Genomic DNA, 12,555 nt, shown 5'->3' on the forward strand with positions numbered 1-12,555 from the left:
AACTGACCCTGATCCTATCTGAGACAGATATCATCGGCCATATCACCGACCTGGTCACATTTAACATTTGTTGTGAGCAGTGGAGGAGTGGGACTAGAAAAGGAAACAGTGACCCCAAAAAGCCGGGGAACTATAGACCGGTGAGCCTGATGTCAGCGGTGGGTAAGTTGTTGGAGGGGATTCTGAGGGATACCATTTACATACATTTGGGAAGGCGAGGGCTGATCGGGGTAGACAATTTTCTTTCTGTATGGGAAATCATGTCTCATTAATTTGGTTAAGTTTTTTGAAGAGGTGACAAAGATGATTGATGAAGACAGTTTGGTGGACATTGTCTAGATGGACTTCAACAAGGTGTTCATTTAAAGAACAAAGAGCAAAAAAATTTACAGCCCAGGAATAGGCCCTTCACCCTCCAAGCCTGAGCCGATCCAAATGTACTGTCTAAATATGTCGGTCAATTCCTAAGCATCTGTATCTTTCTGCTCCCCACCTACTCATACATCTATCCAGACGCATCTTAAATGAATCTACCGTGCCTGCCTCTACCACCTCTGCTGGCAACGCATTCCAAACGCCCACCACCCTCTGTGTGAAGTACTTACCGCGTGTATCCCCCTTAAACATTCCGCCTCTCACCTTGAAAGCACGACCTCTCGTTACTGAATCCTTCAACCGGGGAAAAAGCTTGTCTCTATCCACCCTGGCTATACCCTTCTCCTGTTTTCGAGTGAAAATAAACCTAACCTACTCAGCCCCTCTTCATAGCTAGTATTTCATTCTGATTGGAGGCAGATTAGTAAGTTTCAGTCACATGAGACACACAGGAAGCTGGTCACAATTGGCTTGAAGGAAGAGGGATATTTTTCATCCTGGAGGCTTGTAAGCAGCAGTGTGCTGTAAGAATCAGTACTGAGTTCACTGCATTTCATTATTTATGTAAAGGATTTGGACGTGAATATTGGGGCCATAGTTAGTAGGTTGACAGATGACATCAGAAAGGTGGTGTAGTAGATTATCTCAGAGTACAACGAGGCCACAATTAGATGGAACAAAGGGGCAAGGAGTGACAGATGAAGTTTAATTTAGACAAATACGAGGTTTTGCATTTTGTAAACCCAAACCAGGGCAGTAATTATACACTTGATGGTAAGGTCCTGGGGCGTGTTGTGAAACAAAGGGACATAGGACTGCAGGTGCATAGTTCCTTGAAAGTGGAATCGCAGGTCGACAGTGTGGTGCTGAACACATTTGGCACATTTGCCTTAATCAGTCAGAGCATTGAGTATAGGAGTTGTGGTGGTATGTTGCATCTGTACAGGATGTTGGTGAGACCTCTTTAAGAATACTGTGTACAACTCGGTTTTCTGCAGAAATGATTTAGGTACAGATGTTCCAGGACTGGAGGCTTGAGCTTTGGGGAGAGGTTGATTAGGTTGAGGTGCTTTCTCCAGGAGTATCAGAGGCAGAATGGTGACATTATAGAGGTTTATAAAACCATCAGGGGCATGGATATTCTCAACAGCCACGCTCTGCTCCCCAGGGTAGGGGAGCCCAGAACAAGAGGGCATAGATTGGAGGGGAGAGGGTGAATGATTTAGAAGGGACCTGAAGGTAAATGTTACACACAGAGAGTGGTGTGTGCACAGAAAGTGCTGTCAGAGGAAGTGCTGAAGGCGGTTACAATCGCACATTTTAAAAGTATCTGAAAGAGGAGGGATATTGGCCAAATGCTGGCAAATGGGACTGGATCAGATTTGACATCTGATCGGAGTGAACAGATCGGACTAACAGGTCTGTTTCCGTTCTGCATGACTCTCTGATTCTATAAGAAGGATGATGAATAATTCTCTTCACTGGAAGTTTATCGTGCCTCTATGTTCACATTGATTGAAAGCTGCTTTAGTTAAATATTTGACAGAGAAGTGAGTCATTGATAATGGGACACAGACAGGAAAGTGGGGCTGAGACCCCAACCTGATCAGCCACAATCTTAGTTCCTGGTGGAGAAGGCTCAAAGTATCTAATGACCCACTCCTGCTCCTCAGTCCCATGTTTCTGTGTTCCATTCAGCCCCTCAAATCTGCTAGACAGGGACAGTTGGAGGCCACTTACTCATATAATCTGGTGCACAGAAACAGAGGAGACCATTCAGTCTCTCAAGACTGTCACACATGCTTTGAAGTAATTTGGGAAATGTAATTGGAAAACCCAGGTACAGGTATGAGAGAGGCCTCTCATCTCTTTTCACAGAGCTTCCCCTCTCTGCAACTTGTGCTTCATTTGTTGGTCATGTTGTAGACCCAGATTCACTGTGAATACAGCCCCCATACCTCAACCAGAGTTGGCTCACAAAATCATCTGTTGTTCCTGACTGCAATATTCAGTAATTGCATATTTATGAAAATAACACCCACTAACTTTCCAATAACAGAATGTGAGAACATCAGAAACAGTGGCAGGTCGTTCACTCCCCAAGCCTGCCTTACCCTTCACTAAGATCATGGCTGATCTGCTCCTGGTCTGAAATCATCTTTCAAACCCAATTCCTCATCACCCTCAACTCTCTGACAGATCAATATCCATCGACCACCTCTTCAAATACTTTCAGTCATCTTGCTCCCCAATACCCTTGAGAAGAGAAATCCTGACAATCAATACCACCTGTTTGAAGAAAACACGTGCTGCTCCTACATCATGGCTTATTGATATGAACAAAAGAGGTTGACTCAAGGTTCAGGTAACAATGACTGGCCCTGATATCAAGGCAGTGGTTGACTTCTGCTGGCATCAAGGAGCTTAACAAAACTGGACTTAATGGGAATCAGAGTAAACTCTCCAGTGTTTGGAGTCAAACATGGCACAAAGGAAGATGGTCATCATCTCAGTCCTGGGTCACCTCTGAGGGAGATCCTCAGGGTAGCTTCCTCTTCACAAACAGCTTCAGCTGCTTCGTCAATGTCTCCCCGCCCCCCACCCTCCCCACCATAAGATCAGAAGTGGGGATGGTCACTGAAGATTACACAATGTTCAGAACATTTTGTTCCCCCTCAGCTCCTGAACTGGTCTGTGTCCGTGTGCAGCAAGACCCAGACTCCATTGAGACTTGTGCTGTTAAAGTGTCAGTAACATTCATGTAACAGCACTGCCTGGCACTGCACATTGCCCCAGTAAAAATACAGTTCATTCAGCATTTCACGCTGGTTTCACAGGAATATGAGGAAGCCATTCAGCCCATTGACACTATTGGAGAAGAACAGGGATAGCCCATTCAGTGCCTCCAGCCTATTACTCAGGAAGAGAAGGAGTCCAGTGTGATGGGCCACACCAGAGCCCCTCGAAAATATTGGAAGGTAGTAGCCTAGATTCTAATATTTTCTTATTTTAAAGGGAAGGTCAAGTGTCTGTTCCAGATGCAATGTGACTAGTCAAACTACTCGGTGTGAAGATAAACACTATTTAAACACGCAAGATAAAATGAAACCAAAGAAAGAGGAAATTAGAATAACTTAATTCTATTGGACAAGTTAACAGAATAATATATCGTGGAGCTATTACTAATAAACTGTTCCGATATACGAAAATCCCATAAAGACAGCCCTTGGCAAAACTGAATATGCAGTCACAGATTGCCACAAACTCAAAGATCCTAATCTGTGAGAGCTGGGCACACCCATTCAGGCTGCATTAAAATAAACCCAAGGCCTCCCTCGCTGTTTACTCAAGTGGTCTTAACTAACCAGCTTGGTAACGATCGTTCAATCTCTCTCTTAAAAGAAACCCGGACAAAATAACCTCATAAAGCTGCAGCATCATCACACTTGTCAGTACATCGACCAATCAAACAGGAACCAGGGGTAACCAGTCAGGCCCTTGGCCCTGTCCAATTGGACAAGGAAGAAGTCATTCAGTCCCCTAAGTCAATTACACAGAAACAGAACGAGGCCATTCAGCCCCTTGAGTTACTTACACATGAACAAGAGGAGGCCATTCAGCCAGTTGAGCCACTTATACAGGAACAGTAGGAGGCCATTCCCACCTCAATGCATTTACACGGGGGGCAGAATAGGGTAATTGATGCTGATCCTGATGAATGGCTTATGTCCAAAACGTTGACTCTCCTGCTGTGCTTTTCCAGCAAACCACTGTCTACTCTGATCTCCATCATGGGCAGGCCTCACTCTCTCCTAATTGATGCTCTAACATGATGAACAATTGGAGCAGAGGCTGCACAGAGAGAATGCTCCACGTTGTACCTCGTGGCGCCATCGCTCATGATACACACGTGGGACTTTAACGTGGTTTACTCGTGGTGAGCAGGGAAGCCATATGTCTTGTGTGAAATCTCAAGAAGGCATGTTCCATCGCTGAGAAGCCAGCCTGGTGTTCTCTGTGTAGGGCGGAAGCTGGTGGGAATGGCTACCTGTTTCAGATGGAAGGTATGGTGGCTGCTGTTGGGGATTGTGAGCAACCTGACGTTCAGTACAGGTTCACACGCTGACTGCACAATAACGTGGGGACAGTTAATTTAGGCATATAAACTATGAGGAAAGTCACGTTAGACTGATGAATGGACTCTCTAAGTTCAAATAATGCTAATCTTGCTCATGTTGATCTTGTCGAGTGCTTGTCTTGTGCAGTATAACCTGTATGCCTTACTCTGTCCAAGTCTATTTCCACCCTATGATCTGTCTGGCCATGCTTACTATGATCTTCCTCCACTGCTCATAAAGTGTTTCCCTGTACTGAGGTACACGCGGCAATAAATCAAACCAATCAATCCTGGGTAAAGTATGGAATTTCTAACCCTATCAATGTGTCTTTTGGAAATAAAAGATCGCTGCCACTCCTCGTGTTTCAGCGTCACCATTTCTTCGTCTCTCACAGCTCTACAGCTTAAACAATTCGCTTCTTTACTCTATCCTCATGTTACCATCAACCGTGTCTGTGGTAAGGAGATCATTCCTTACAAAGGAGATCAAATCTGTAGAGAGTGCCCCAAAAGCTCTCTCAGCAAGGCTCAACAACAGCAGGAAGATGACTTTACTTATGTACTCGAACCATCTTACAATGAAGGACAGCATACCATTGACTGCACCCATTACTTACACAGGGTTTGATTCGGACCAGTCAGCATAGATTTGTGAGTGGGAGATCATGCTTCGCAAATTTGTTAGAGTTCTTTGATGAAGTGACCAGGAAGGTTGATGAGGACAGAGCAGTCGACAGAGTCTCTATGGATTTCAGTAAGGCCTTTGATAAGGTTCCACATGGCAGGCTGCTCTGGATGGTTCCATCACTTGGACTGCTGGATGAACTGGCAAATTGGATATACAGTCGGGTTGATTGTCGGAAGCAGAGGGTTGAGTGGAAGGATGTTTGTCAGACCGGAAGCTGGATCCATTGCTGTTTGTTGTCTATGATTTGGTTGAGAATGAACAAGATATGATTAGTAAGTTTGCAGATGACACGAAAGTAAGTGGTAGCGTGATCAGTGAGGAAGTTTATCAGAAATTGCAGCAGGACCATAATCAAGTGGGGAAGTTGGCCGAGAAATGGCAAATGGAATTTAATATAGATGGGTGATGTCTTACATTTTGGGAACTCAAATCAAGGTAGGAGTTTCATGGTGCATGGAAAGATCTCCAAGGGTGTAGTGGGCAGAGAGACCTTGGAGGTCAGGTGCACGGTTCTCTGAGAGTGGAGTCACAGGTAGACAGGACAGTGAAGAAGGCTTTTGACACATTGGGCTTCATCAGGTAGGACATTGAGTATAGAAGTTGGGAATTTATGTTGCAGTTACACAGGACTTTGGTCAGGCCGCACTTAGAGTATTGTGTTCAGGTTTGTCACATTGTTATAGGGAGGATGCTATTAAATTAGAAAGAGTGCAGAAGAAATTTTCAAAGACGTTGCCAGGACCCAATGATCTGAGTTGTAGGGAGAGGTTGGACAAGCTAGGACCTTTTCTTTAGCATGTTGGAGACTGAGGGAGTCCTTATAGAGCTGAATAAGATCACGATGGTAGGCTTAATGCTCTCAGTCTTTTTCAAAGGTTTAGAGAATCGAGGAAGAGAGAGGATCAGTTTAAGGTTAAAGGGGAAGGAATAAAAGGGAACCTGAGGGGCCACGTCTTTACACAGAGGGCTGGTACGTGGATGAGCTGCCAGCAGACGTAGTTGAGGGGGGTACATTAACAACATTTCAAAAGCATTTGGATAAATATGTGGATAGGAAAGGTCTAGGAGGATATGGGCCAACTGCAGGGATATGGGGTTAACGTGGATGGACATTTACAAGCTGGACTCGAACCCCTCTGTTAATTAAACCCGAACACCCAGAAAAGCTCGCTTCACCTTGTAATCTGTTAAAATATGAGCAACACAGATCTCCTACATTCCACAATTTAAACAAAAATTAACAAGTTAATTTCTTAACTTTAATAGTGAACACTCGAGGGGCTTCACAAATACAAGCCCCTCTTTTCTTAGCTGCTTCTTATCTGACTCCGAGTCTGTCAAAATCTGCTGTTCCAACAACCCACATATTAAACATTACAATCTCAAGACCACACCGTCTCTATCTTCCACGCTGTGTTCACTCTTCCAGCTGCTGATCTCACTGGGTCATGTTTTATTTTACTGCAAGTAGGTTTGACATGAACATGTATCTTTGATAGAGAGTGTTTGAGATGGTCAGTTAAAAGTCCTGCTCTACAGCAGTTACTCTGCTGTTGGATGGTAGTGGCTCTCCCTCTAGTGTTCAAATGCTGGGTTTATATACTCCCAATGATACAACAATTCTCATAACTTGATTGCTTTCCAGGTACCCAAACAATAATATTCAAATTCCGTTGGCTTCTGGTATCCTGAACGTTATTTAAACTCTTTGGTTGTATTTGAATTGTTGTCAAAACAGCAACCAAAACTCAGGCATCATTTCCCAGCTAATTGTGACACATGGAACAATCTGACATTTAGCTGGCATCTGTGCTGTACTTTCTATTCAACAAAACCCGTTCTGTTCTAAAGTGACCTGACATGCTTTCGGCTTCATAACACCGCCCCCCTTCAGAAAAATAAAAGAACCACCAGAATGAAAAGATGGCTTTGTTTCTTTACCTCTAATTCTGAATCACGTTATTATGAAATGCAAAAGTATTAATCTCAGTTATATCAAACATATTAATTTTGCACACATATAAAACTCTGGCATAAGTCAAATCTTATCAACACCTGTTACTTTAAATCCGCGATAACACATCTGCTATCACATTTTAGGACCCACAGCATGTGCATTTTGTAAGTTTAAAGTCGGTGTGATAAGACTCCAATGAAATACTCTCATATTCTGTTTTTTTTAAATATTCCAAAAAACGCGAGAGTTTTGTCGTTGTCCACAGCCATCTCCGACTATTTGTTTGTCACATAAACATTAAAATATTGTCAGGCCAGTGTGAAACTTAATCATTCTTTTTCAGTAATGGAGATGTTGCATTTTGTTTCTGGTGGATATTGAGTTTTTTCGAAAAGTAGCCAATTGGACATTCAATCCCATCATCATCTTTCTGTATCAATACATCTCCGACCCCTATATCCCGAGGGCTTCAAAATATTTGGTATAGCTAAAACTGGTGCGGTGATTAATCCTGCTTTAAAATCCTCAAATACCTCCTGGCATTGTTCTGTCCACCACAATTCTGTGTTCTTCTTTACTAAGTCCATCAGTGATGCCAATACGCTGCTGAAGTTTGGAACAAACTTCCGATAGAATCCACTCAGTTCCAAAAATTGAAGCACCTTTCTTCGAGAATGGTTGTAGAAATTCCTCAAAGACCTTCGTCTTTGTGTTCCATGGGGTCAACCTTCCATGGCCAATGTAATGTCCCAAGAACGTCACCTCTGCCTTCGTGAATTCTGTTTTCTTTAAGTTTATTACCAAGTTTGCTTCTTGTAATCATTCAACATGCTCAGCCAACTGTAACATGTGAGCTTTCAATCACTTGCTAAAGGTCACTACATCATACAGATAAACTACACAATTTGCTCATCTGACCATAACTCTGTTCCTGAGTCACTAAACCTGACTTTGAAGGGAATTCCTATCACTAGTGACAATACTAATACGTCATCCGCACAGGAAATCGTCAAAATTTCAGAGTTTTTATCTGCCACGTGCTTCATTCTATGCTGAGCCCTTCAGGGGTTGTTTAGCTAACTCACCTACTCCATCTAATCTCTCCCTCACCTCACATACATAATCTGAGTGTGAGATCTCTGACTCCGGTCCTGTCAATTTATATTCAATTAATTCCAAAGGACCTTTCACTTCAAATATTAACTCAAAGGAAGTAAACTGAGTAGATTTATTTGGGGCAAATATTTTTTGTCTAATGGCAAACAATTTAATGAGACACATTCATTGCAGTCATTCTGGCAATCCTGACAGTACGCTGTTAATATGGTCTTCAGCGTCTGATGCTAACTTTCCAAGGCTCCCTGGGATTCAGGATGGGACGCCCTTGATTTAAACTGCTGTATGCCTAAGCTATCCATGACTTTCTTAACCAGCTGAGCGGTAAAATGAGACCCTTGGTCTGACTGAATCTCTCTGCGGACCTCACAGTGAGTAAAGAAAGCTACCAACTTCTCCACCTCCCTTTTTACCTTAACACTCCATAATAGAATTGCCTCTGGAAATCTGGTAGACACATCCATTATGGCTCGCACATATTGGTTTCCACTTTTATTTTAGATATGGGAGCTACACAACTAATCATAACCTACGTAAAATGTTCTTCGCATGCAGGAATTGGTAACAAAGGTTCTGGCTTTATTACTGACTGTGACTTACCTACCATTTAGAATGTTTGACATGTACATCAAATAATAACCACGTCCGTGTGATTTCCAGGCCACTAGAAATGCCTCTGTACCTTAACCTGAGTCTTCTGTCCACCTAGGTGACCGCGTGCAGTTAGTCTATGTGCTACCCGTAACACTCTACGCTACCTCTAAAACAATCTGGTGCACTTCAGCCCATTTCCCTTCTGCACTCACCTGTCGGGGTCTCCATTTTAATTTTAGCATTCTATCTTTAAGTTAATAACGTTTGACAATATATTTTGATTCCTTTTCTCTGTGTGTGTGCATGTGTATGTGTGTGTGAATGTGTGAGTATATATCTGTTCTAAGTTCATTAGCCTTTCTGGACTAAACATCTCTGCCTGGCCCTCTGCCTGTTCAGGTTTTTCCTGCACCGTGATATCAAACAGGGTGTCAGTACACTGCACATAAATTCATTTGTCTTTTTCTTTCTGTTTTCCTTCCTGCTCTAACTTATGACATTGGAATCTAGTAGCCCAGCTACTACCCTCGTATTTATCTTTCAGCCCCCTTGTCCCCCCACCACATTCTTGACGATGGGTTTCTGCCTGATATTCGATTATCCTGCTGTTTGGATGCTGCCTGATCTGTTGTGCTTTTCCAGCGCCTCACTTCTCAACTATCTCATATCTCACAAAATTATAACTTCTTGTCCTTCTCCCTCGTTCTTTCTGAGTAAACTTTATGTACAGAGGCGAATTCTTTCAGAGATCAGGTACTAACTCCATACCCAGCCCTTGTCTAGGCTGTGCAATTTCCTGCAGCTCCTCAGCTCCACTTGGAGTCTCCTTTACCAGTTTAACTAATGCCACTGGCATTAGCCTCTTCTGCCACATCTCTCCCCAAAGTGTCTTCCTTCAATGCCCATCACGGTGTGTCCCAGCTTACTGCAGTGAAACCAAATTTTCCCAGTGCCCTCCTTAAACAATCGGCACTTTCATTTTATGTGTTCCACGCCCTTATATTGAGAACACCTGAGGCCTTTCACCACCTTTCAACCCCTTTGGGCTTATTTTTTCACTTGTGGTAAACTATTGTGCGCTCCTGTTCGCTTTGTAATGTGTGATCGTCCCTTCTCCCAATTTCTATCCCTCACAGGATGAAAATTCTCCCGGAAGCTAAATTTTATCTCATGCAACAATGCAGATTTACCTGCCCTTTCTGCCGGGCTTCTCGCTTCTTGAACTTTCTGTTCATTCACATGAATTCTTACCATCTCTAGAAGTGAGTCTTTAAACATGTCCAGCAGAATAATCTCCCTTCGAGCCTCACAGGTCTTATCCATTTTTAAGTCCAGCACCCAACTATCAAAATGACTGTAGTTAATGCTTTTAAACTTAACCTAAGTCTGACCTGGTTCCGTCTCTGTTTTTATGAATCTCTGTCTATATGCTTCTGGTACCAATTCATAGCCAATCAAAATAGCCAATTTGACATCTTGATAATCTCTTCATCCCTCATCTGACAGCGCTGCACATACCTCACCAGCTGTGCCCTCCAGCTTAGTCTGAACTAGCATTACCCAAATGTTCACTGGACACGTCATCTGCCGAGACATTTTTTCAAATGAAATAAAAAAGGTTTTGACATTTTTCTCACCGAAATATGGAAAGGTACTAACCTAGTTGTATACATCCCGATGTTCTCCCTTCACCTCCATTCTGTTAATTTAACTTTCCTGTCTAATTCCCAACTTCTGAATTTCGAATTCTCTCTTTCTTTTTCCTGTCCTCTTTTTTCTCTCTCTGTTTCCATCTCATTCTTTATCTTCTAACTTCAGTTGCCATATTTGCAATTTAAGTTTTTTCTAACTCGACTGTTTCTTTGATACATCTAAGTGCTTGACCAACTCCATTATAATTTCTGGTTTCCTTTTGTCACTGGATAAACCCAATTCCAACCTATTTGCGAATTCTAAAAAAATGTCCTGCTTCTGTCTTTCTAAACTTTCTTGGCAAAATTGGGCACCTCTTTAGTACTGCTAAAAGCCATTTCCCTCACTTTTAATTTAAACAACTACCAGTAAACAAAATTAAACAGATTTTCCGACTGGTTTTATTTGAAGATCTAGGTCACTAATTTGCAACGTGTTGGAATTTGCTGGGACATTTTGTACCCGAAATCTGTTCAAATCTGTCCAAGTCCCATATCGCAGGGCCCCAAACTGTGAAGGCATCTATGTCGAGGAATTCTGTTAATTAAAACCACAAACCCAAAAAAGCTCACCCAAAAGATCTCCCAAATTCCACTAACAAAAGAAAAATAACAGTTTGTATTATGCAAGTTAGCTCGCTGTGCTTGAAGGTTTGTTTTCTGACGATTCGACAATATGACTAGGTAACATCATCAGTGAGAGTCTCTGCTGAGGTGCTGGTGGTATGTCGCGCCTCTCTATTTATAGGTCTTGGGTTCTTAAGATGGGTGATGTCATTTCCGGTTCATTTGTTTTACAAGAGAAGGTAGATAGTATCTAAATTGTTGTGTTTATTGATGGACTTCTGGTCAGAATGCCATTCCTCTAAGAACATCCTTGCGTGTCTTAGTATGTGTGTGTGCATTGTCCCAATCAAAGTGGTGATCTTCTTTGCCTGTATGTATGGAACGTAGTGATGATGGATCATGTCTTTTGGTGGCCAGCTGTTGTTCGTGTATCCTGGTAACACAACAACAGGACCATTTCAATGACGGAAAAATGATTTTATATACACTGTTTAATGAATGTGTGTGTGCAGATATGTAAAATTTTTCATATGTGCACATCTCATTCTAAATGAACAACGGAGACACATAAAAAGTGATGCATATGATGTATAAAATTTATAAAACATTAAAACATCATTTGATCCTCATCTAAAGTGATATGTTTCCCCTTCTCTCAACGTTCCCTCCTTTTCTGGAATTCTCCACTCCAATCTCTCCTTCTTATCAGGATGTGTGTTATAAATTCTTACTTCCGGTGTCCCAACTTATTCCAGTTAATCCCCTTTCTACCAGAATTCAATATATTGGCCTGTTGGGTTCTTTTCAAATCTAGTGTCTGTCATATTATTGGAGATAAAAATTCTGGCATCAGAGTCAGCAATTGAACACGTTGTCCATGCACTATACAAAGGACCACAGCACACCGGAATTGCCGAAACATTGAGGGATGTACATCTAATTCTTCGAATGATCTAGTTTTCTCATTTTTCACATTTCCTCATCAATGTTGTCTCGCTCTTTCTCTCTTTGTATCTAGTTAAGACATTTACCAATTATTATTTGCGTCTCTTCTCTCAAAGCTCCTCCTTTCGGTTTATATCTATTGCTCTCTTCTAGATGTAATGTGATTATAATTGAGCAATGTAACGGCAAAGACATGCGGGCGTTGCTAGCCAGAGTTAATTGGAAGGGGAGCTGAGCAGGGCAGACCGTGGAGCAGCAAAAGCAGGAATTTCTGGGGATATTTCGGAGGATATCAGAAATTCTCCCAAAGGAGATGAAACATACTCATGGGAGGACAAGGCAGCCATGAGTGATAAGGAATCAAACCAAAAGAGGAAACATACAATGTGGTGAAAATGTTGGGAATCCAGAGAATTCATTGGCTCTAAAACTACATAAGGGTGGCATCACTGACACTACAGAGCTCTTAATCATGGTCAGGGAGAGAAACAGAGGAAAAACATTC

This window comes from Chiloscyllium punctatum, chromosome 4 (assembly GCF_047496795.1).
Source record: "Chiloscyllium punctatum isolate Juve2018m chromosome 4, sChiPun1.3, whole genome shotgun sequence".
NCBI classification, from domain to species: domain Eukaryota; kingdom Metazoa; phylum Chordata; class Chondrichthyes; order Orectolobiformes; family Hemiscylliidae; genus Chiloscyllium; species Chiloscyllium punctatum.